Here is a 26,264-nt window from a genome sequence, read left to right on the forward strand (position 1 = left end):
ACGTCAGCCAAGGAACCATGACCCCTTTTCATATTCCTCTCACAACATCATACCTATTGTAATTCCACAGTGCCCTATTTTTCATGACTGCTGCATTCCTGTTACCTTTAGTCGTCACGTATATTTCGTGTTCCCTCAGATACTCGGTCCCATTGCTTATCCATACGCCCAGATATTTGTATTTATCTGTTATCTCTAGCGTGACCTCCAGTATTCTAAGCTCACTACCTTCGTTGTCATTGAAAATCATGACTGCTGATTTTTTCATCTAACCTATCTCCCTCATTACCGCAGATGTCCATCAATCTCTGCAAATCTTCCGTGTTGTTGGCCATTAGCATTATATCATCTGCGTACATTAATGCTGGTAGTGCCTGATCAATAAGTTTTCCTTGTTTGACTAAAGAGAGGTTGAAGCCCAGTCCACTTCCCTCTAATTTTGCCTCTAATCCTTGTAGGTACATCATGAATAATAAGGGTGACCGGGGGCACCCCTGCCTAAGCCCCCGTTTTACCTCTGCAGGCTTCGATACCTGTTTTTCCCACTTTATAACTACCTTGTTACCTTTATAGATACCCTTTAAAAGATTAGTGACTACATGTTCCACGCCTAGTGTGTCCAGTATTCCCCACAATTCCTCTTGAACCACGCTATCGTACGCTCCCTTGATATCCAAAAATGCTAGCCACCGGGGCCTGTGTTCCTTTTCTGCTATTTCGATGCACTGTGTCAGTGAGAACAGATTGTCTTCCAACCTCCTGTGTTTCCGAAATCCATTCTACAGTTCCCCCAGCACCCCCTCATCCTCTATCCACGCCTGCAGTCTTTCCTTTATAATCTGCATCGCCAGCCTCTAGACCACTGATGTCACTGTTATAGGACGGTAGTTGTTTATGTCAGCTTTGTCCCCCTTTCCTTCATAGATCATGCTCATCCTGCTAAGTTTCCATCCATCGGGAACTTCACCATCGATTATTATTGTGCTCACTGCCTCTCTCAAAGCCTGCTTAGACTTCGGACCTAATGTCTTTATCAGCCTAATTGGAATACCATCTGGGCCTGTTGATGTACTACTAGGAACCCTTTTCTCAGCCCTTACCCACTCTTGTTGTGAAAATGGAGCCATTGCACCACTTGATTCGTCCTTGTCTATTGTGGTGCATAAAGTACTTCTTTGTCGAAAGTTTTCTGTCACTTTTGTTCTTATATATTCAATAGCTTCGTCCCCTTCTAGCCTAGCACCCTGGGCTGTAGTTATAAAGTTCTGCTCTAGGCTCGTCTCATTTCTTAGGGAGTTTAGATGGTTCCAAAATTTCGCAGCTGCCTTTCTATCTTTTTTATGTACTTCTGCCAGCCACTGAGCTCCCTTCCTTCTAATCTTTTCATTGATCAGAAGGGATGCATCTATTCTACAGCTTAGAAAGGTTGCCCATTTTCTTTCAACATCATCTGTTGGTTCACCCTGCTGCTTAGCATGTCTGTGTTCCCTAGAGGCTTCCTGATGTTTTGCTATGGCTCTCTTAACTTCCTCATCCCACCAACTTTTGGGTTTGTGTCTTCTTTTCCGGGGTGACTTGTCACGCGTCTTAGCAAGCTCTAGCTCAAAGAGTCTAATTAGATTCGTGTATGTCCATACTGTCTTATTATCCTCCGTGATTACTTTCTCAATTTGTTTAGTGCCTATTTCAATTTCCCTTTCCGGATAAAAATTTTCCTTTAGTTGCTCATCTTGTCTCCTTCCCTTTCACTGCTCTTCCAAAACTTAGCTTGATACGTTTGTGATCACTACCCAGACTTCTGGAGCCACCTTCATCTATGTGCATTTCCCTGATCTTATCATACATCCTATGTGACATCAGTGCATAATCTATCGTCGACTGAAGCCTTCCTACCTCCCATGTTATTTGCCCTTCACACTTCTCGGTACTGTTGCAAATGATCAAATCGAGCCTTTCACACATATCCATGATCATTTTGCCTGTCGGGTCGGTATACCCATCTATATCTTCTATGTGCGCATTCATGTCTCCTAGTATAATTATCTCGTACTCTCTTCCTAACTCTTGAATGTCCTTTGATATACACTCTACCATTGTCTGGTTTTCCTCTCTGGCCTTTGCTCCCGTCCACAAGTACACGAAACCAAGGAGTGTCATTTGACTTGCCACTTTCCCTTTTAGCCATAAATGTTCCTTGCACTCCTGCTTGACCCTTTGCCAGTCTGTACTTTTATGAATGAATGCCCCAATACCACCTCCCTTTCTGCTGCCTTCTGTTCTATTACAATATTCCCACGCGTAGTCCGGATTGTTCGGAGGTTGTTCCATGTCCCTGAGATGTGTTTCTACAAAACCGTATACCATCGGCCTCTCTTCCCTTAGCTGTTCTTCTATCTCTTCCGACTTCAGCCTGTTCCTACCACCCTGCATGTTAATATACCATATGTCTGAATTGGCTCGGCGCTCGTGGCTACGTTTATTTATGCCCCGGACTCTACCTATCTTAGATATTGGTAAGTTGGGTAGGAACTCTGGGGTATTGGTAAGTTGGGTAACTCTGGGGTAAGTTGCAGCGCCGCAGGACGCATAGCGGCAGGCGCCGATACCAGAAAGGGCGTGCTGGTGCTTCGCTCGCTGGGCAGGTCAGGGTCCAACCAACGCCTCCTCTAGAAAGATGCCTGAGGAATTACTCGCGCTCCCAGCGGAGTTGGCCTGCCTTCAGTTTTAAACAACCTCCGTGCGGTGGCACTTGCAACCGACACTCTCCCATACCATAAAAGGTGTGTGGCAGTTCAAGCAAGATTAGAAATTAAGCAACGTGGAATAGGTAGGCTTGCTTTAGGAGCTCACGGGAATACACCAAATCAGGGAGTACAAGGTGATATGGGATGGACATCATTTGAGGGCAGGGAAGCTAGCAGCAAGATAAAATTTGAGAAGCGATTGAGAGAAATGAAGGAGGAGCGTTGGGCTAGGAAGGTTTTTAGCTACTTGTACATGAAGAATGTCGATACAAAATAGAGGAAGCGAACCAGGAAGTCGACTGGTAAATACTTAGAAAACAGCAGTTGGCCAAACCAAAAAGAACTATCGGTTAAGAAGAAAGTGAAGGAAACGGAAACTGACATGTGGAAAATGGGCATGATTAAGAAGTCCGCACTAGAGATCTATCGAACTTTTAAGCAGGAAATTGCCAAGGTAAGGATCTATGATAATACTCGGGGTAGTTCTCTACTGTTTGAGGCAAGGACGGGAGTACTGCGAACCAAGACATATCGGGCCAAATACGAAGGGGTAGACACAGTATGCAGTGCGTGTGGAGAGGACGACGAAACTGCCGAACACTTGATAATGTTCTGTAAAGGGCTTCACCCTATAGTTCAGGATGATGACGCAGAGTTTTTCAAAGCACTGGGGTTGAGGGACCGGGAGGGCAAAATAGACTTTAAGCAAGTAGACTTAACTAGAAGGAGGTTATCTGATTGGTGGCTAAAGTCAAGGCACGAGTGAAAATTAAACTCTTTACTGCAAAGTACGAATCCTCAAACTCACTTTTTAAGGAAAAAATAAATAAATATAGTTTTGAGTTTATTAAGTATTACGGCTTGGTGGCGCTAGCCACCGCCCGATCTAAAGAGTACAGCCATATTCATCCATCCATTTATCCATCATCACAGCGACGGGCGGTACCAGCTAAGCGTTTTTCAACTGCGGCCCTTAAGGGTGCGTCATTTGAGAGTTGTTCGAGACCTGCAACTGTGCACCACTGTTTTGGAGGCTATGCAAAGTGTTGCGTTGTTGCCCCATCCGCCACAAGTGACGCTAGCGACCGAAAACATTTTCAAAATGAAGGAGGAAAAGGGTGTGGCAGCTGTTTTTTTCTCATGTGGCAGGCATCTTCCTAGAAGAGGCGTTGGTCCAACACAACGATTCTGTCGCTGTTTTTTCATGCATTTCAGGCCAAGTCAAGCCGGTTTTAAGCGGCTATTGGGTGAACCGAGCGTTTTGGCTCTCAAAAGGTTAATGCCACCCGGTGGCAGCAGACGCGGGCCGTACGTAATTAAGCCAGGGTTCACAAGTATTTGCCGGTTACTTTATAACCGCATTGGTGTGTTTAAGCTGCTCGCATGATTTCGGGCCTCTCAGCAATAAAAGCTAGTAGTAGACGAAACCCAGTCGATGCGCGGCAACTTTTTCTTTTTTTGCCCGTAATGGACCATTCCAGGCAATGTGGCTGTTTCGCGAGTGCTAAATTTTGCGAAACAGTTGTTGTTCGTGAAACCAAATATCCGCGTCATATTCGTGATCATGAAAAACACGTCGTGTGCAATACAAACTGTCAAAAATCAGACACGAAAGCAGACAATGCGCAAAAGAAAAAAAAACGAACTCCAAAGTGCTCAATGACCCACACGACTTTATTGCACGCGTTTTTCATTTGCACAAACCTTATTCTTGAAGCTTCAATGCACAAAGCAACCAGTGTAGAAAACAGCTAAGTTAGTCTGCTTAGTTTGAGGTGTTGTGCTGCCTTTCTCTTTGACAACACGTTTGCTTTGTTCAAGCCTTTGATAAAAAAATGAAGTCGTGGGGTAACATAAAAACTTACTATGCGAGGAGTCTGACTCTCTGCGTGAGCTCTGCATCCCACATTCAAGGAAGCGGCACAATGAATCATGTGCAGGATGTCCACCCCGCTCTCCGGGTGAACATTTCGTGCACTAAAATAATTTGTGAAAATATCTTCAAGCATTGAGATACAGCGAAAGAGTTCGATTGACGGGTAGAGCGAACAGCCCTGATCATTGTGGCGTACAAATGCTACAGCATGCAAGCGGCTTCATCTTTTTTTTGGAAGGAGGAGGCTGTCGTTACATATAAGTCAGCCTTGAGTCGCTTCTCCGGACGCGGTACTCATCCACGGATTTACTGTCACATGAATATGAAGGTACCGCTTGCTTTTCCGAGCAAAGCTTCATTTTGTCGATCAGCTGTTGCTATGGAGTTTCTTTCCGGTCCCCAACGTCAAGAAGAGAACTGATGACATCGCCTTCTGCATTCTCGCCTGCAACACAGTGTGCAAAATTATAAAGAGAGAGACAGTGAGCAGAAACTGCTGTGGCGTCGGGTGAGAGTTGCAGCCGGATAAAAGTCTCACCATTCCGGATAAGTTTTCTACTTTATCTTGGCTCAGCCTGGATGTCAACAAGTAGCGAAACCCAACTTGCTCACCAAAACAGCGAACGAGCTCCAGAGTACTTGTTAAAGTGACTCTTAAGCCCTCAGCACTATACTCGCTGAGAAACTTTTTTTATCAGCATGGCGCTCGCAGGCATCCAGGAAACTGAGCATTTTCTTAATGTTTTTGTCCCCTGCCGAGTCAGGTCTGAGAACCTCGGCTGTGTACCTTGCTCTTATCACAGCAATCAGTGACTTCATTCTCGTGAAGAACTTCTCGGTCGCATCAATTTTACCACAGCGAGTCGAGGGAACATGGAGTAAAACATACTCCGTCTGCGTCGTGAAGTTAATGTAGCGTCCAGTGCTTCCCAGGCGTTTTGAGTTCCATCACAGCAGCGACAGTCGCGGCCGCACAGACTTCATTGCTGCTCGTAGGTTCGTCAGCGTCTGTCACCTCTGCAACCTCCCCACATGCCTTTTTTCGTTGCGGGACTACGTCATTGCGCTTACGTTTTCGCTCATTCCTCTTGCGAGTGAGCTGTTTGCTCAGGTAAGCTGGAAGACTCAGCAAAATTGTGGGGACTGCGTCCGAAGCGAGCGTAGGCGTCCCACGTGGAATGCGAACTTCCTCACCATTTATGCGGTGTACGTATTCCCTGACAATGAAGCGCTGCTGAAAATGCAGCTCACATACCGCGCAGTCTGCGGTTTGCGGCTTGTAGGCTCTATGTAGGTTTCTTTCCCACGTGGATCTTCGTTCCGGGTCTGCAGGCGCCTTGAATATCGACAGCTTCTTCGCACTGTTAGTTCGCGCGTATCCTGTGCTGCAGCCTGGAGCATAGCAGTGATCGAGACATTGCTTTGCACTCATTGACACAAGTGGCCACGTTCACATAAGTGCAGGCACGAAATGCAACCACGCAGAACGAAAAGCCAGAACGAAATGCAGCAGCCGTGCGCGCCCGCACCGGTAGCTTTCAAGGATGGATGGATGGATGGATGGATGTATGTATGTGGCTGTACCCTTTAGATCGGGCGGCGCCTAACGCCACCTAGCCGTAATACTTAGTGGACTAACCGATAGATTTATCTTTTTTTCCCTTTAAATAGTAAAGTTGGACGGGTACTTTGCAGTGAAGGGCTTAATTTTCACTCGTGCCTCGACTTTAGCCACGAATCAGATAACCCCCTTCTAGTTAAGTCTACCCCCTTAAAAGTCTATTTTGCCCTCCCTGTCCCTAAACCCCAGTGCTTTGAAAAACTTTGCGCCATCAACCTGAACTATAGGGTGAAGCCTTTTACAGAACATTATCAAGTGTTCGGCAGTTTCTTCTTCCTCTCCACACGCACTGCATACTATGTCTACCCCTTCGTGTTTGGCCCGATATGTCTTGGTTCGCAGTACTCCCGTCCTGGCCTCAAACAGTAGAGAACTACCCCGAGTATTATCATAGATCCTTTCCTTGGCAATTTCCTGCTTAAAAGTTCGATAGATCTCTAGTGCGGACTTCTTAATCATGCCCATTCTCCACATGTCAGTCTCCGTTTCCTTCACTTTCTTCTTAACCGATAGTTCTTTTTGGTTTGGCCACCTGCTGTTTTCTAAATATTTACCAGTCCACTTCCTGGTTCGCTTCCTTCATTTTGTATCGACATTCTTCGTGTACAAGTAGCTGAAAAGCTTCCTAGCCCAACGCTCTTCCCCCATTTCTCTCAATCGCTTCTCAAATTTTATCTTGCTGCTAGCAACCCTGCCCTCAAATAATGTCCATCCCATATCACCTTGTACTCCCTGATTTGGTGTATCCCCGTGAGCTCCTAAAGCAAGCCTACCTATTCCACGTTGCTTAATTTCTAATCTTGCTTGAACTTCTGATCTCATGCACAAGACCGCATTGCCGAACGTCAGCCCAGGAACCATGACCCCTTTCCATATTCCTCTCACAACATCATACCTATTGTAATTCCACAGTGCCCTATTTTTCATGACTGCTGCATTCCTGTTACCTTTAGTCGTCACGTATATTTCGTGTTCCCTGAGATACTCGGTCCAATTGGTTATCCATACGCCCAGATATTTGTATTTATCTGTTATCTCTAGCGTGACCTCCTGTATTCTAAGCTCACTACCTTCGTTGTCATTGAAAATCATGACTTCTGATTTTTCCTTACTGAATCTAAAATCTAACCTATCTCCCTCATTACCGCAGATGTCCATCAATCTCTGCAAATCTTCCTTGTTGTTGGCCATTAGCACTATATCATCTGCGTACATTAATGCTGGTAGTGCCTGATCAATAAGTTTTCCTTGTTTGACTGAAGAGAGGCTGAAGCCAAGTCCACTTCCCTCTAATTTGGCCTCTAATCCCTGTAGGTACATCATAAATAACAAGGGTGACAGTGAACACCCCTGCCTAAGTCCCCGTTTCACCTCTGTGGGCTTGGATACCTGTTTTTCCCACTTTATAACTACCTTGTTACTTTTATAGATTTCGCTTAAAAGATTAGTGACTCCATTTTTCACACTCAGTGTGTCTAGTATTCCCCACAAGTCCTCTTGAACAACGCTATCGTACGCTCCCTTGATATCCAAAAATTGTAGCCACAGGGGCCTGAGTTCCTTTTCTGCTATTTTGATGCACAGCGTCAGTGAGAACAGATTGTCTTCCAACCTCCTGTGTTTCCAAAACCCATTATGCAGTTCCCCCAGCACCCCCTCATCCTCTATCCATGCCTGCAGTATTTTTTTATAATCTGTATCGCCAGCCTGTAGACCACTGATGTCACTGTTATGGGACGGTAGTTGTTTATGCCATCTTTGTCCCCTTTCCTTTATAGATCATGCTCATCGTGCTAAGTTTCCATCCATCAGGGACTTCACCATCAATTTTAGTTCTGCTCACTGCCTCTCTCAAAGTCTGTTTAGACTTCGTACCCAATGCCTTTATCAGCATAATTGGAATGCCATCTGGGCCTGTTGATGTACTACTTGGAACCCCTTCTCAGCCCTTTCTCACTCTCGTTGTGAAAATGGAGCCATTGTGCCACTTGATCCATCCCTGTCTATTGGGGTGCATAAGGCACTTCTTTGTTGAAATTTTTCTGTCACCCTTGTTCTTATGTAATTATGTAGTTATAAACCTCTGCTCTAGACTCGTCTCATTTCTTAGGGAGGTTAGATGGTTCCAAAATTTCGCAGCTGCCTTTCTATCTTTTTTATGTACTTCTGCCAGCCACTGAGCTCCCTTTCTTCTAATCTTTTCAGTGATCAGAAGGGATGCATCCCTTCTACAGCTTAGAAAGGTTTCCCATTTTCTTTCAACATCATCTGTCGGTTCACCCCGCTGCTTAGCATGTCTATGTTCCCTAGAGGCTTCCTGACGTTTTGCTATGGCTCTCTTAACTTACTCATCCCACCAACTCTTGGGCTTCTGTCTTCTTTTCCGGGGTGACTTGTCACGTGCCTTAGCAAGCTCTAGCCCAAACAGTCTAATTAGATTTGTGTATGTCCACACATTTTTATTATCCTCAATGGTTACTTTCTCAATTTGTTTAGTAGCAATTTCTATTTGCCTTTCTGAATGAAAATTTTTCTGTAGTTGCTCATCTTGTCTCCTTCCCATTTTCGCTGCTCTTCCAAAACTTAGCTTGATAGGTTTGTGATCACTACCCAGACATCTGGAGCCACCTTCATCTATGTGCGTTCCCCTGAGCTTATCATACATCCAATGTGACATCAGTGCGTAATCTATCGTTGACTGCAGCCTTCCTACCTCCCATGTTATTTGCCCTTCGCACTTCTTGGTACTGTTACAAATGATCAAATAATGCCTTTCACACAAATCCATGAATATTTTGCCTGTTGAGTCAGTATACCCATCTATATCTTCTATGTGTGCATTCATATCTCCTAGTATGATTATCTCGCGCTCTCCTCCTAACTCCTGAATGTCATTTGATATACACTCTACCATTGCCTGGTTTTTCTCTCTGGCATTTGCTCCCGTCCACAAGTACACGAAACCAAGGAGTGTCATTTGCCCTGCCACTTTCCCTTTTAGCCAGAAATGTTCCTTGCATCCCTGCTTGACTCTTTGCCAACCCATGCTCTTATGTATAAATGCACCGATTTCACCTCCCTTTTTGCTGCCTTCTGTTCTATTGCAATATTCCCATACGTGGTCTGGATTGCAGGGTGGTTGCTCCAGGTCCCGAAGATGTGTCTCCACAACTCCATATAACAGCAGCTCCTCCTGCCTCAACTGCTCGTCTATCTCTTCCCACTTTAACCTATTCCTGCATATTAATATAGCCTACGTCTGACTTAGCTCAGCCCTTGTGCTTACTTCCATTTCTTCTCTCACGGACATCGTGTGGCTTGAATATTTGTGCCCCTTTAGATCCGTATTTGGCTACACTATTGGCCTCAGGGCTCTGGGTCCCCCTAAAAAAGCTATGGCTTTGTGACCCATTCTATTACCGACCCTTCTGCCCGTCGCACCACTGTAGTGAATGCCATCCTGTGCAAAGGGGCAAGCGCTGGGCTCGTACACGTCTTGGTTAACTTCCATTACGCTGTATCCGAGTTGCCGACTCAAACCCTTGATCACACAATTGGCCTCCACTACCCTCCTTTCAATCCCACGAGGCTGCCCCCAGACCTCTGGGACTGTGCATATGGTTACATGCACATTCCCAGAGGCTTTTCGAAGCTTACGCATCCCATCCTCTAGCTTTCTCTGAAGGTTCTGGTCCTTGCCCTTCAACACATCATTGAGCCCAGCATGAATAATGACTAGATTTTCGCCCTCCATGCTGTTTTCTACAACCTCCTGAGCTTTGGCCAGTGCATCCACCATGCTCTTCCTTGACTGTGCCTCCACCCTGACTCTCCCATCTTCCTTCACTGTCTTGAAGACGCCATCCCTAACCCTGGCCACGTTAGAGTCCCCCACCACTAGGACCCTTCTACGCTCCAATCGCTGGCTTCCTGTTTGTGATGGCGCCCCTGTTTGCTTCACCTGTTTCTCTCTCTGCCGTCTGTCCTGTGTTTCTGCCCAAGGAGGATACATAAAACTTGCTGGAGTGGAAGCCGCCTATGCGCCGCTACGGGAGAGAGTGAAGCCGCGCCGAGCGTGCGGCGGCCATGTTGCCAGTGGCAGAAAAGAGCCGAGCGCTGCAAATTTATGCTTCATCGCGCTGCGGGTGAAGTGACTCGTGTGTTTATAAAGCAACGAAAACAAGTAATTCTGGTTGTAAATGTTTATTGCGACTTGTACGCAGCCAAGTGGCATGTAGAGAACTCAATTAAAGTGCATATGCATCAAATAGCGATGCCTAAAGCAAACACATCTTTGAAAACATAGGTGCCCTACTGGTGGTTAAAAATCATTGCCCTTGTCAAAAGTGGTCCCACCTTACTTTTGACCGATTCTCGTTTTTTTTTCCTTCGTCATGTGTTGTATCCTCATTTTTACGTATTGTTCGGCGATAATCTTGCACAAACTGTAGACCTGATTATCAAGCGTATCAAAGTCTAGGACGTGCTGCTCTAGTTTATGGAACCAGTTTTCCTCGGAGGAAGCTCATAGAACTTTCTGGATGAGGTGTTTTGCTCTTGACTTCACCGTTGTGATGGAATCACATTCAGCCTGTAGCCGCCTCAGTCCTCGACTTCTTTACAGGCTAATGACATCTCGTGACGGTGAAACAAAACCACTTCGCCTCTTACATTTAATAAAAGGTGTCAGCTCATCTGAGTGCATGGCTGCTATGCACTCTTCACAGGTAGTTGCAGTTCGACCTGTCGAACAATGAAGCCTGCTATGTAGGGCACCACGGAACCGACAAAAACAGAAAAGCTTTCGGGCTAGTCAATGCGATGCGTATTGTCGGGGTCATCGGGCTGCAGGATTGGGGCCTTGCTCATGTCAGTAAGATTGCTTCTTGGATCTACCATGGCTGCAGGAGTCGTTGCATTAAATACGGAGAGAACATCTTGGGGGCAGTGTCCAGAACTTGAAGACGTGACTTACGTCTGAACCAATAGACGCTTGAATGCAGCCATAAACTGCGAAGCTGTTGGGTTGTAGTTATGGCCGCATCATCCACGTATTGATTAAAAGAAGTTTTTGGCATAGTTCTGACTGAGTTTGCGTGTCAGTAAGTATTTCAGCTGACCCTGGCTGACATGTCTGTCAAACATTCTTTCCGTGCTTGCCATGCGTATCCAGAAACCAATGAATCCGTTTTTTTCAGTCCTTCTGTCACTGCCGGATCTCTCAGCCCGTTTATGTACGCTCGAGTCTCCGCAAAAAACGACTTCCCGAATGCTTCGTTCCCCTGCCAAAGGGGCGCTTTGTACGACCTTGCCAGCGGGTTCCTGGAGTGTAAGATGTGAAACAAGCGATCAAAAGTTCTAATAAACGTAGATCTTGTGCTGGCACCCTTGAATCGCGGCAGCTTTAGCTTTTGTTCGCAGAAGTCCAAAGCGTCGGCAACTGAGGCACACGATCAGCAGTACAGCATATCATACCTTCATATTCTTGCTTTTCCCATTGGACGTGGACTTTCGTAAGTTTGTTTCCGAGCCACAACCCTTTTTCACGTTGAAGTGCCTTCAATGCCACTTCATAACCCCATTTCACATGCTTCCCTTCATTGTCAAAGACGTGGTCAAAGCAATCTGGCACGAAGTGCACAGAGCGAAGTGATCTCAGTCTTTCGCATTCTACTTCTTACGGCGAACGGCCCACTCCCAGAGGCTCCACGTTACGGGATCTTTAGGAAACCTGTAAAACAAATCCGGACTGTTATGTTTTGCACGCTTAGATCGCGTCAGCTATAGCTCCCTTTAGTAACGAGCGCGGAATGGCTATGTCGAAAACGTTTTCGTGTACGTACAGGTGGAATGTGAGGCCACAACCTTTTTTCAACCTGTTGGCACATCCGTAAACGACGCAAGAGGCAACCATTGTAAACCATTTGTCTTTACATGCCGACAAGGTGAAACAAGAACGAACGAAATCAGCAGCTCGCGACGGCGCTGAGCACGTTTTTTGCCACTGGCAAGATGGCGGCGGCTGGCTTCACTCGCACAGCGCCCCTTCCACTCCAGCAAGCCTTATGTATCCTCCTTGGTGGCTGCAACGAGTTTCCCACAATACTTACTAGAGGGAACTCTGGCGCTAGTGTCTATGGGAGTTGCAACACACGGCGCTTCAGCGAGCATGGGAATGATGGGTAGACTCTTCGGTGGAGCTGCGCGCGGTTCTTAAAAAGATGACATATTGCAAACTACCGATCACAGCGCCACAATCGGATTGACTATGTTTGAGCTTCCCTTTTAAAGGGACACTAAAGCCAACTATTAGGTCGACGTTGATTGTTGAAATGGCGGTTCAGAAACCTCGTAGTGTTACTTCCGTGCCAACGAAGGGCATATTTTCAAATAAAGTCACGTTTCAGTAATCCGCATCCGGTTAGCGCGCTTCAAATTACTCGCCTCCAGAAGTGGACCGACCGGACTGTCTCACGTCACTGTGCCGTGCACAACGTTGCCCAGCTTTACTATGCTAGTAGCAGCAGACCGAAAGCAGCTGGAGCCCTAGCAGCAACAATGGCCATTGATCAATTTTCCGCCATTGGCTTCGAGATGGCAGACTCTTTTGTCTCAACTGCGTTCGACTAGATGGTACTACTTGTCTCGTGTAACCACGCGAAAATGAAATTTTGGAACCACTCGCGCCATTTCCCATAGTATTGTCCGGTGGTTCTTTTTTCCATGAATCAAATAGAAACGAACAAGCAGCATTTTATTTCGTCTCTTGATGCACGGAAGATTCTTTATTTAGTGCAGTTAAATCGATTACTAGTGAATAATTGTAGGCGATCTGTCTGATGTCACCGGGATCATTTTAAAATGTCCTACTGTGGCGCTGGTGTTCTTGTGCATTTACCTTAATTTTTCGGTAAGTAGGGTACTGTTGTTTATTATATTGTCGTTTTAGAGGTTGTCATACATTGAGCTTTCACTCTGACATAAATTGCTATTTGACATTAGTGTCCTTTTAATGCATTGGTGTTGTGGCCCTTCCGGGCACTCCCCTCGTTCTAGTACACTCTACCCAAACTTTACCCACAAAGGAGTGGTACAGACAAAAAATAAAAGAAAGAGAGAGTTAATCGCGAACGAGGTACAATAAGCAGCTAAAAAGGAAGGGTAATACATCGGGGCAGTATTAATGGGTCCTTTTAAGATATATTGAGGCTTCTCGGAATTTTATTTACCAGATAATGGAGCGGAACATATTATTAGACAAACGGTTGGAAGTTCTCCAAGCATTGCTTTCTCCGGATATCCAGGAGCTTCTCAAACGAGTGCGTGAAGAGGGGAATACCCCCCCCCCCCAAATAAAGAAAGTTTGCACACACGCTACACTGTTATTGGCCAATGGGTTATGCTTGTGTGCGAGTGAAACTTTTATTTACGCTGCATGTGCTCACTGGTTACTTCTGCTGAGGGGCAACTGTGTAAATATAAAAAGAGAATTGATATCCCTGAGTACCTTTTATTAGAGCGAAAGGTGTTATCAGATCAGAACACGGACACGCGCGACGCCGTAGTTGTTTGCCACCGCTGCCGCCCGTAACCAGTATCGAACGGAAAAAAACCTCGGTAAATAAACAAAAACATTATTGACATAATAAGATTCGAACCCGGTTCCACTGCGTGCCGGACCAGTATCATACCACTGAGCCACTTTTTTTTTCTTTCGAGGTGTTTAATAATGTACTTCCGTAATAAAGACAAAATCAAGGAAACAAAAGTACAACCAAATGGCGACAATGAGCGCTCAAGCGTTGCTTATAAACACTCAATGGCTAACACAGTGTGAGTTTTCACATCGAGAGTTTTTCACATCGTGTTATGTAAAACAGGTCAAACAGCTCTCCAAGATGGAGTACCAGTCCGGTCTAAAGTCTAGGTCGGCAAAAATGTCTTTGAGGTGAATATCCATTTGAGTGAAGTGTGTGCTTGAAGACAAGGTGGTGGGTTCTGCATTGCGGTCCTGCATTCGTGTCTTCCACAAGCTGTGCATACCCTTCAGGAAAAACATATCATATGGCACTTTATCAGGCGCTGCCGGTAAAAGATAACGTATTGTGTAAGAATTAATAAATCAACGTTTCCTCAGTGCTTGCTGAACGACATCCCAAAACAGCTTTGTAGCTGACAAAGCGATGTTCAATTGTTTCTGGCACATCACATAGACGGCGGTTAACAGACGTATTCTTTTCAACCATGTGTTTACCGCCACTGTATCAGAGTGGAGTTTATATAGAAGAACGTTCTTGAATTCAGTGAAACGTACATTTCACGCACTCACGTCAACACATCGTGGCCTGGAAGATAGGAGTACAATGAGCGGTATGACGGAGGTGGGAAGATCATACTTAGTCAATCCTCTCTCTCCAGGTGATTATGTAAAGGGAAGAAAAAGTACCACCTGTTACTGCACGTCTATCACTGGGATGACACCTCAACAGGTCGGCACAAGGGGAGGGTGGTGGGAATACAAGTGGATTGGAAGGGAAGGAAAAAAAAAGTCGATTTCAAAAAAAAAGGTCGCATTCGATTCGTTTTCACCAGCACGCGTCCGATTGATCACAACACACAACCATCCAGAAAGGCCGCCACGAAGACCGGGAGTAGTAGATCCGCCGAGTTGGGAGAGGTGTGACAAGCCGTGAGAGGAGCTGCGGTAGCCAATGAGAGCAGACGCGTCTCACATCGGCTCCGTCTTTTTCGTTGTTCCACTGGCCATTTTCTCATGGTGCAACCATTTCCAGCACACAATTCGATTCATGATTGTCCGAAAATTGACTGATAACAAGTGACAAGGTGGGCAACGTTTTTTGACAATATTACCGGACCTTTCCTGCTCACCCCACTACATGCGGAGTGATCCATACCGAGGAGTAGGGCCCGTTAGGCCTAGCCGGCCTACGTTCACCTCGGACATGACGGACTCCCGTATGAACGATGAGGCTTCCGACGTATCTGAGAATGACGAGGAGGACTTCGGCTAGCAAGTTGCTGCTGGCCGACGATTCCGGGCTAAGAAGAAGAGCAGCACAGCGGCCAACGCGATGCCATGCAACTCACAAGCGTCCAGTGGAGACGCCGCCACTGGTGGTGGCAGGAAAGCCGCAAACGCCACCTTCGCGTTCACGAATCGTGTTGTCAAAGCCTCGAGGATGCCCCATCTGCATGAGGAGCATCACGAGATTATAATCCGACCACGGGGAGGACTGAATTTGAGCAGAGCACCACGGCGATCGAAACTGCAGTGATTGAGGCTTCGGGCCTGACGGCAGAGCAAGCAAATGAAGATGCAGTGTGCCCCAACTTCACGCAAAATGTCATCGTGGTTAGCACGCCTGAACATGATAATGTGGCAAGGTATGTCAGATTCAAGTCCTTCAAGATCGAGGAAGCGGAATATGAAGTCAATGCGTACGAAATGGCCCCACACTAGACGAGTCGACACCAGGGACTCCCAGTCCGCTATAACGACAAATGTCGTGCATGAGCGCGATCCGCTAGCTTTGGCTGCAAAGCGTATCAAGACTTTGGGCTCAGTCATCGTCTTCTTCGACGGACTGCGTGTGCCAAAGCTTGTACGTTACGGACCAACCTTGGTAAGATGCTACCTCTGCAGAAAACAATTTGATGTGTGTTTCACTTGTGGTAGGGTAGGACATCGCTCGGATGTGTGCCGAACTCCGGGCTCCGTTCAGTGTCGAGGGTGTGGAGCCCTCAACCCACCAGAGAACCACATCTGCACACCCACGTACAAGCTTTGCGGAGGAGGCCACCCCACCAGAGACAATCCTGCAGGAAGCGGTTTCAAACACCCTATGTAGTACGGGCCCGCCGAAGGGAACGCGACCGGTCGCGATCGGCCACGAAGGCGCCTATGGAGACGCCAAGTCTACACAAGAGCCCCAGAAACCGCTGACGCTCTCGGAGTTGCTCGTTATCCAGACGCTGCTCACTACCCAGGAAGAGCAGCCGCTCCAAGTCGAGGGGAGTGCCGGAGAGCTCAGAATTTGGAGCGCCTGGTGCCACGCCGGCTGCTGTGACCACTTGGGCCGATAAAGCAAAAGGTACCGTGAGAGTCGCTAGCAGCACTGCTGCGCCAGCGGTGACTGACAGCGATTATGCCAGAATAGATCAATTGATTAGGGAGATAAACTCTTTGCGGAAGGCTAACGAAGAACTGACCAAACAGGTAATCGAACTCAAAAAGAAGACGCAGCCATGCCCTGCGAGCGTAGTAACAGTCAGGCCAGTCAGTCAAAATAATGAATCATGTGAGGGGGACTGCTCCCCCGATCCTAAAAAGAGAGCAGTTAGCCCCGAAAGTCATTCAGTTTTCTCAGTCCTTACTGAACTGAAAGTAAAGAAATCAGATACGACAGAAAGGACTAACTTTAGAGTGGGCAAACTATGGAAATGGAGGTTGACGGCAGAAAAGAGATTCAAGAAACTTGAAATGAAAAATGATGACGACGAATTGTTGCCATCAGATTCGGAAGGTCTGAATTCACCCTCTGGACCGTCAGGGAGTACTCCAAAAAGAACGAAGGTGGGTAAGAGCAAACTAAACTCATCGAGTAATTACGGCTAGCACGCACAGTTTTCGTGTGTGGCAGTGGAATTGTCACGGATTCCTCAACAAAAAGGCATCGCTGTACCAATTAATCAGGTCAATGGGGGACAAACCAAAAGTAATTATGCTGCAGGAAACTTTATCGGACGAGGTCAAACTAACCGGCTACAAATCGGTATGTAGAGGAAAACATTGCGGGAGAGGATTAGCAACCCTCGTTGACAGAAAGCTACCTTTTATCGAACACGATATCCCGCTCGGATTGACTAAAATCGAGTATACCTAAGTAGAATTGATTGATATGTGGGGTTTAACGTCCCAAAACCACCATATGATTATGAGAGACGCCGTAGTGGAGGGCTCCGGAAATTTTGGCCACCTGGGGTTCTTTAACGTGCACCCAAATCTGAGCACACGGGCCTACAACATTTCCGCCTCCATCGAAAATGCAGCCGCCGCAGCCGGGATACCTAAGTAGAAGTCGTACTTAAAAGGCAGGGGGGCAAGGGGCACAGCATCTTCTGCTTAAACATTTACAGCAGTCCCAGCGCCAGGAAATAGAACTTCAGGACACTTTTCACCAAAGCACTCGCCATCACCAAGAGCTCCCCGCTTATATTAGGAGGTGGCCTTAATGCCCCCTACCAGGCGTGGGGATACACTTGGAATACAAAGAAAGGAAAAGGGCTATGGGACCTCGCCACAGATCTCGGACTGAGCCTGATCACTGATCCGGCTTTTCCCACCGGCGGTGGTACGTCCACGTGCAGGGAGACTACAGAAGACCTCAGTTTTGTGAAGAATTTAAACAAAGGTAGCTGGAAAAATTCAGGCACAGATCTAGGTAGCGACCACTATATCATACACATTGGTATAGGAATGCCGAAACAACAGACTAGAACCTTTCGTTGCACCGACTGGGATATTTTTAGGAAAGCTAGAGCAAAACCACTAGAGTTGGAACCCATAGAAACTGGCAGACAGTCCTTCCAGACTTGGATCAACCAGGTCGCAGAGGGCCTGCAGGAGGCCACTAGAAATATCACGGCGGAGACAGCATAAAGACCATAGATAGTAGGCTCGCATATCTAATTGAGGCCAAGAAATTCATCCTGCAAAAATGGAAAACACAAATGCTTAACAGAAAGCTCAGGAAAAAGATAGCGTTGCTGAATAGACAGATAAAAGGGCACTCACAAACCCTCACAAAAAACAGTGGAACGAAGCTTGCAACTAGGCAGACGGTAGAGTCAAACGTGGAGGCAGTTGGAACCTCCTCAAACATCTATTGAACGAGAACAAAACTAAGTCTAACATGTGAACGGCTATTGCGAAACTAGTACATCAGGCGAGACAGTCCAGGACTCAAGAGCTAATCATGCAGGAGCTTGCGGAAAAATATCTCCCGCTGAAACAACCGGGGGATAGCGATGAACACATATAGTACTCTGGACCACCATGCGAGGAAATGGACCGTGGTTCCACTGAGGGTGAAGTGCGAGCTGCCCTCCATGGTTTTTTTAGCAGATCGGCAGCCGGGCCCGATGGAATTACTAACAAACTGTTAATGAATCTGGACGATAACTCTATCATTTACATGACGGATCACTTCACCGACTTACGGAAAAAAGAAGAATATCCGAAGGAATGGAAGCAAGCCAATACTATTCTCATAGCCAAACCAGGTAAAGCACTCAGCCTAGATAACCTCCGTCCAATCACACTTATGTCATGCCTAGGTAAAGCTATGGAACACATCATTCTCAACAGACTCACGCGCTACGTCGAACAACATGACATACTCCCATATAACATGATCGGTTTCCGTCCCGGGCTGTCGACTCGGAACGCCATGCTCCTGATCAAGCACCAGTGCATACGAGAGTGCTACTTGGTTTCGACGACAAAAAAGCTTTTGACAGCATAGAGCATAAGGCCATCCTCGAGGTCTTATTGACGCTGGGTCTGTGCGAGAGGCTTTTCCGCATAGTCAAGTCGTTTCTTAGTAGTAGACAAGCGAGCATCGCACTAGGAGAACTAAAATCTAAGTAGGGAGCACTGCGCAACAGAGGCACCCATGTTATATAATTTAGCAATGACCAGAGTTGCGAGGGATTTGGAGCGGGTAGAAGATATACTCTTCGCAATATATGCCGACAATATAACCTTATGGAACGCCAAAGGAAACATAGGCCAAACGGAGACTAGACTTCAGGAGAGTGTACCCATCGTGGAAAGCACTCTCAGCAAAATAGAGCTAAATTGTTTGGCGGCGAAGTCAGAACTTTTGGTTATAAAAAATCGAGGTTGGTGTCGAAGACCCAAGGGCGATGTACCAGGTGAAGAACCCAACATTATGTTGCACTGTTAGGACGGATCCGCGATCAAGCAGGTAGAAAAAATTGAAGTTCTAAGCTTCTACATAGAAGTGAGAGGTAGCAACCTCACTGCCATTTAGCATATTAAAAAAAACTGACCAAGTACTCAGGCTTCCAAAGAGAATCATCAACCGACGCAGGGGCCTTGGTGAGGACAGCGCTCTGAGGCTACTAAACGCCTTCGCTCTCTGTCACTTCACCTACGTGGCAGGTCTCCTCTAATGGTCGCAGGCCGAGCTGAACAAGCTCAACACCATTATCAGAAAGTTAGTCAAGGCTGCCCTAGGTATACCAAACAGTGCGTCGAACGAGAAACTCATGCGCTTATGCGTGCACAATACTATGCAAGAAATGGCAGAAGCGCAACAGATGACGCAGCAGGAAAGACTAACGAGGACACGTGCGGGTAGGCTGATACTCAGGGCAACCGGGTCAGTCCCCAATAGATCGAAGAACCTGAAGGAGGTCGAGGTCGAACTGAACGCGAAGCTTAGAGACGTGATAAGAACCACTCCCCTGCCGAGAAACATCATCCGGAACACCATGTCAGCTGGCGAAGAGCGAGAGCGAAAGCTTTATTGAAAGAAATCGAACAGGTAGGACAACAGGTGGCCGTCATGGACGCAGTCTGGGTGAAAGGCCAAGAGGCCTACACGGCTGTGGTGATCGACAGCCAGGGAGAGGTACGGGACGCCCTGACTATACTCACTAAGGATTCCACGGTTGCGGAACAAGCCGCAATTGCTTTAGCTACTAGGAACAGAAAATGATCATACGTTTAATACGTTTATAGCGACTCCAAAGCAACAATTACGAGCTTCGACAAGGGCTATGTCACTATGTCGCTGGAACTGTGGTTAAACTTTTGAACAAAGTCAATTCTATCGATACTGAAATTCGATGGTTTCCTGCGCATATGAAACAAGTGAACGAAACTCGGGTCAACCTCAATGAGGTGACAAATGACCTGGCACGAGGACTCGCTTGCCGTGCCGGTCAGACCCGATCCGGCGCCCACTACCATTCCGGGGGCTATAAAGATAATTTAATCACTTATAACGACATCACAAAATATTATTACATGAGGCGTAGGCAATTCTCACTGCCACACCCAAAATTGAACAGGGCTCAGGCAGTCACGCTGCGTTTACTGCAAACCGGAACTTACCGCACTCCATATTTTCTACATAAAATTCTCACTGACAATGAAATTCAAGACAAGTGTGACGCGTGCGATGGCATCATTGGGATCAGACACATGCTGGCAGGCTGTCCCGTGACTCTTACCGACTTCAAAGAACAATGGCTTTACTGGTAGACGGTGGTGCGCAGCGCATCTTATCAAAACCACCTACGGCCAGTCCAGAAGGTCCACGATGACGCCACGAGGCTTGGCCTGACGGTACCGACGTGAACGCGGCCCGCCTCGGTCTGAAAAGACCGGGCTTCAGGACACAAATAAAGTTTTGTGAATGAATGAATGACGAGCCGTGTAAGTGCGTTTGATGACGGGTGAGCGCGACGCGCTCACCGTGGCTAGTAGCCGCTTCTCAGTAGAAATCAAGGTCCGTTGAATTAACGTGGGCGAGTTCACTAGACCTCGGTGCGATGAAAAAAAAAGAACACACAGACACACACGTCCGCGAAGTCACAGGCGCTCGAAGATTGCCGTGTCTACGAAGGAAGAAAAAGAAAGGATGAAGACAAACGTCCATGATGTCACAGGCGCGCTCCACGAAGAACGCGATGAGAGCTCCAAGCTCGCGTTTGTAAACACTGGCGTATGTCCTTGGGAACAAGAGTTCCTACTCGGTGAAAGTGGCAAGCCCCTGACGACGATACGCAGCGATGAGATGGCGGCGCTCATCGATATAGGCAGCGCACCGCAGCAGAACGTGCTCTACAGTCTTTGGTTGCGGGCAATGGGAGCAGGCAACACCCTCTAGACTAGCAAAGGCCTCTCCACTCCTCGGTGACGTCACCACATTACGACGGGCGCGCCGAGGCCGCGTTTTCAGAAAGACGCATTGCTTGCGCCGCTCGTTCGCGTACTTATGGCGTGTTGCAAGCCCTCCATTCGTTCTCGTTTTTGTGCCGTGGCTTATATATATATATATATATATATATATATATATATATATATATATATATATATATATATATATATATATATATATATATATATATTCTAGAATCAACAGTCTTTTAGAAGCATATGCGTCTTTTCTATTCGTTTTACAGCAACCAAAGCCAGACTCTTCATAATCTATATATATTTACTTCACTCAACAATACACAAATGAACTATGTTGGGTGTAACAAAAATGTTTATCAAAATATATAAATGGTCAAGTGCACGTGACGCTTTACAGACAAGTGAAAGTACCGAACCGTCAAGGTTTTAAGGTGCTCAGCTTCCGCTTTTCAGCCACTTTCTTTTGGACAAGTTGATCGTTTTTAAGTTTACAGTAGTTTTTCAGCAGAATGTTGGTTGCAGCACTAAGTAGGTGTTGTAGCACTAATCCTGGGCTGTGACCGCTATGCCATTCCTCCAAATGGCTGCCCTCCATCAAGAGGTTGCACGTCAGCGAAAAAAAGGACTTGCTTTTGATTGGGGAGTGCATGAAAGACAGTAGAATACTTGTGACTTCGTAGTTTGTCCAACACTATTTCGGCGGTCATAACAGCATTCACCACTGCAGGTTGGGGAAACTTAAGTCCTCCGCTACTCACGCTCTCTATTACTTCTGCGTTTTCCAACACGATGTCCTCTTCTTCCACTAAGTTTGTTCTGCACGCAGTGCATGACAGTCTCTTAAGTGCCGCATGGGCACAATAGCCTGCGACGTATATTATGGCAGGAAGATTAGGGGCCTTCAATTCAATGTCCTTAGCATTTAATTCAGTTTTGAATTTCTGCAAAATGGCCTCATCAAATTTGATTGGAGGCGTTTCCGCATCCATCTCTGGCAACTTCAGGGCACTCTGTGGACGAAGCTTGCGTTCGGATTTATATATCTGCCTAATGGAGACATGGTATTGAGACCCGGAAAGTTGTCGATACTTGCCAAATCTTTCCTCCAAACAGTCTGTCTGGAACTTGCCCAGGAGTACATAGTCAAATTCAAGGTCTTCGAGGCAATATGCGACAAGCTTGATCAATGTCTCTGTAGTGAGTCGAAAAGCACTGTGGGTCTCCCATGTGAGAATTTCGTTATCGAACTTCAATTGTTCCCACACGTCAAGCCACAGCATGATGCTTCGAAGGAATTCTATTTGTAGGCACAACGTTTGCGTGATGGGAGTCTGCAGCACATCGCGAAGCCGTCGTCCTTTGTTGGAAGACTTAACATTATTAATCTTCCATCACGTTTTTACAATCCTTATGAACTCTGCAGTTCCAGGTGGTGTGCTGCAAGTCATAGCGCTGGTCATATGTTTCTAAAGCAGCTGTCGTGGATGGATTAAACACTTTCAGGGCAAGTTTAACATTCTGCCTCTCCATGCTGGAAGGATTGAGAGCTTTTATTCAGAGCATTGGAGCAGCCTTCACAAGTTGATCTTGTTCCTTTGTGTGAAGATCCCGGAGGGTCTTGAAAGATGCTGTGATAATTTTCGGGCTGCCATGCAGATCCAGAAGAGAAGGAAAAAACATGCATGTGCCACTGTTCTTTTGATTAATCCAATTGTTACGAACACATTTTAACAGGTGAACGGGATCAACAACAACAACAAAAAAAGAGGACGTGTCGGATCTGGTGGGTGCGGGTAGGAACTGCTGACTTTTGATGAATTTCCAAAAAGAGACATTGTTCTGCGATTTATAGAATTGTTATCCGTGATAACAGCAATGACGCGAAGACCAACTTTTTTCAAGCTCACTTATGATGCTCCGGAGGACAGTGTGAAGCTGCTCAGCGTTGATTTTATCTACTGGCAAAATATGAACAACACTTTTTTGAGCTGAAAGAAGGCTTTGCATCATAAATACATGTGCTGTTTTGGCTGCATTCGAAGTGTTACTGGCAACGCCGACGATTGTGCCACCTTTGTAATTCAAATACGGTTGTATATGGATTTCATCCATCATGAGTACCACAGTTTTTTCATGATCCTTCATTGCAGTCACGAGTTTCTTCGCATACAGCAAGAATGAAACATCCTGTTGTTCAGCTGCCGGATTGACAACATGAGAATTGCATACACGCCTGATTGTTGACTCATGCGGCAGTTTGAGACCTCCGTAGTTCCTCAAGTATCTATAGGCGTGATGAGAGATGGTAAATAGGAGGCTCAAAAATACTAACAAGTCTGAAGAGCAGCGGGGTGACTTGCTTAAAAGGAGCATGACTTGTTCCCTTAAGAATGTACAAGCATCGCGTCGCTCCTCGTCTTGCATTTCTTGATTCATTGCGTCCTCAAGAAGCGACACCACGAGCTTTAGTATGCCACTGGTCTTGTCCTCGGACTTCAAGGTAGGTGTCTCATCAAATCCCTCAACAGCTTCCAGAAGACGCGTCAAGCACCGAATGTCAGTCTGAAGTGGCGCTCGCAGACCTAGGATAATAAAAAAAGACAGAATAACGTAGTATTTTAAGTTAAGAAGCAGTAGCTCATCTTCATGGCAGCAAAGTAATGGACACTTCGAATATTTCTCAAGAAACCCGTGGTGCCGAATGTCATCTATACAAGGTCACTCCCTCATATTTGCCACGCAAACATTCTTTTTAATCTAGAGTGGGCGTCCTCGTTATCTCTCACATCGATCCCCGTGGTGTTATTCAATGCACAGGAAGTGTAGAAAACGGCACTTAATAGGAAAGTTAGCCTTACCACTGATCGCTTTCCTGGTGTGAAGTCCGCACGGTGAATAGCCTTAATCCACTGAGTTCTTCTTGTAGGGTCCGAGGGGAACGTGAACACACGCACAGATTCTCCACCGTCATAGTTCCCGCGGTACACAGCAATGCCCAGGCATTATCACAGCTTGCCCACTCGACGCACACACTCTTGGTTGGACTCACTCATGCCATCGTTAATAAGGCAATATACCAACACTCTCGCCGATGCACAGAGCACGAAAACACACACAGTTTTACAACGCAACAGCTCGAAAAATCAGCCACATGAACCGCGTGTCCACTGATGTCCTGCGGATGCCGTCACCCCCTTCAGCATTGCGCTAAAATATCAAAAGTAGAAACAAAACGTGGCGTAAAACCCAATTTTAACGTTTTAAAAGAGTACGTTTACTGATACGCACGTGTCTCACGCAATAATTAATTAATTTTGAGGTCGAATATAAAAAAATGCTACAAAGTATTTCCCGAAATTCGGCACTCCGGCTTGTTTTATTCCGTGCGCGCGCAGTAGCGCAAATACCACAAAACCGGTCGGAGCGGGGCGGAGCGATGGAGACGGGTTGCTTCGGAAGGGGAGCTTCCCGAAAGCGGGTCGAGAGACGTCGAAGCAGCTCCGTCGTAGTGCGGTGACGTAGGCGTTAAGGAGAGGATGAAGTGGAGAGGCCTTAGCTAGTCTAGAGGGTGTTGGAGCAGGACGGGCTTCCCTTACCCGTTATTCGGTGCATTTTTTTCGTCATCCTTAGCTGACCGACGTGGAGGCAGAGGAGGAAAGCGCGCTCTCTCCTTGTCAATCTGATCCTCAGACAGTATCTGGCGCGATACTGTGTACAGGTAATCTACAGAAAAGCGAGCTTTAAGAAACTGATCTGCGACATAAACTTCCTGCTTGAATCCCCACAAACATGAGCATTCGGAGAAGTTTGATGAAACAGATAGGTCTGGTAAGCAATCAACAAGTGTAACCTGCAAGAAGGAACGGAGAACAGGATAGGAATAGACTCGAAAAAAAAAAATAAGTATCGTGACACTATTTGCCATAGATAAAGGCGTTTTAATTTGAAACCACCCTAACTAAATGGCTTGAATATGCTGTCACGATGCATGGGCTCAAAAGTCGAAGACCTTATATGAAAGTAGCGAAAATCTGATGAAAGCTTTGTATATAAAATCTTGCGGAATGGATAAATTGCAATACATTGTAAAGCTCTGTTGTTAAGAAAGTATTGCAAGCTTCAGCTCTCCCAAAGATTGAAAAAGTACTTAAAAATATTTGCACTTAAATTATTTGCGCACTTCGAACATATTTGCAACATGTAGAACAATAGTATTGACCATGTACAAAACTTTACACATAACTTGATGTTTTACCTGTACTTGTTTATTTGATTATTTATGATCAAAGTGCAACATTGCGTTTTCTTTACATTTCTGTACGTTGCATCAAGCATTTACGTCACCTTAAATCCTAATGAAAGCTCTCGTGTAATTTTGTTCGTTTCCTTGAAAAAAAAATGTTATTTGATGCTGTGATTGTTTTATACAATTTGTATTCTGCTTGTATACTTTCTCTCGTTAGACCTCGTACTAGCCTATGGCTATGGGTCTAATCAGTGTTGTGCATTTCATGAAATGTAATGAAAACAACCTCAATAAATTCTTAAAAAAGTTGAGGGCAAACAAATGTCTGGGGAACAAATGCCTGGGCCTGTCGTTCAAGCTTAGGGACGCACTCCTTCCAGTAATGCGCACTGAATCTACATGCACGCAATGGTACACCAAGGTATATTGGAGGAGTTCTTGTCCGATTAATCCCTGCGAAGTGTCGAAAATGTAGTATATACTAATGAAAAGTTTGATAGTATCAGGAGCTCGTTTAAATCTCTCTCAGAGTTTAGGAGTGTGATTTGGCTTGTGGAGTAGTCACACCAGTGCTTGGAACTCGTTTCTAAACTGGCCTTAGGCAGGCTTCATGTCGGGGGGGGGGGGGAGGAGTGATTCAAATGAAAATAAGAGAAAAGTGAGCCCTACAACTGTCTCTCAGGGGGAGGACACCTCAACAGTAGCTCACGAGGAGGGGGGGCAAAGGAGGGATTAAAATGATAGGATTAAAAGGTGAAGAGATAGAGAGGGAGGAAGGAGAGAGCGAAGCGCCAGGACGGCGAACG

At 46.2% G+C, this 26,264-nt stretch overlaps 1 pseudogene; it reads right to left on the minus strand.

The window, feature by feature from the left end:
- Positions 1 to 21,546: 21,546 nt before the first annotated feature.
- LOC119181196 (uncharacterized) lies at positions 21,547 to 23,770 on the minus strand (annotated as a pseudogene).
- Positions 23,771 to 26,264: the final 2,494 nt, after the last annotated feature.

Source organism: Rhipicephalus microplus, unplaced genomic scaffold (assembly GCF_043290135.1).
Source record: "Rhipicephalus microplus isolate Deutch F79 unplaced genomic scaffold, USDA_Rmic scaffold_14, whole genome shotgun sequence".
Classification (NCBI taxonomy): domain Eukaryota; kingdom Metazoa; phylum Arthropoda; class Arachnida; order Ixodida; family Ixodidae; genus Rhipicephalus; species Rhipicephalus microplus.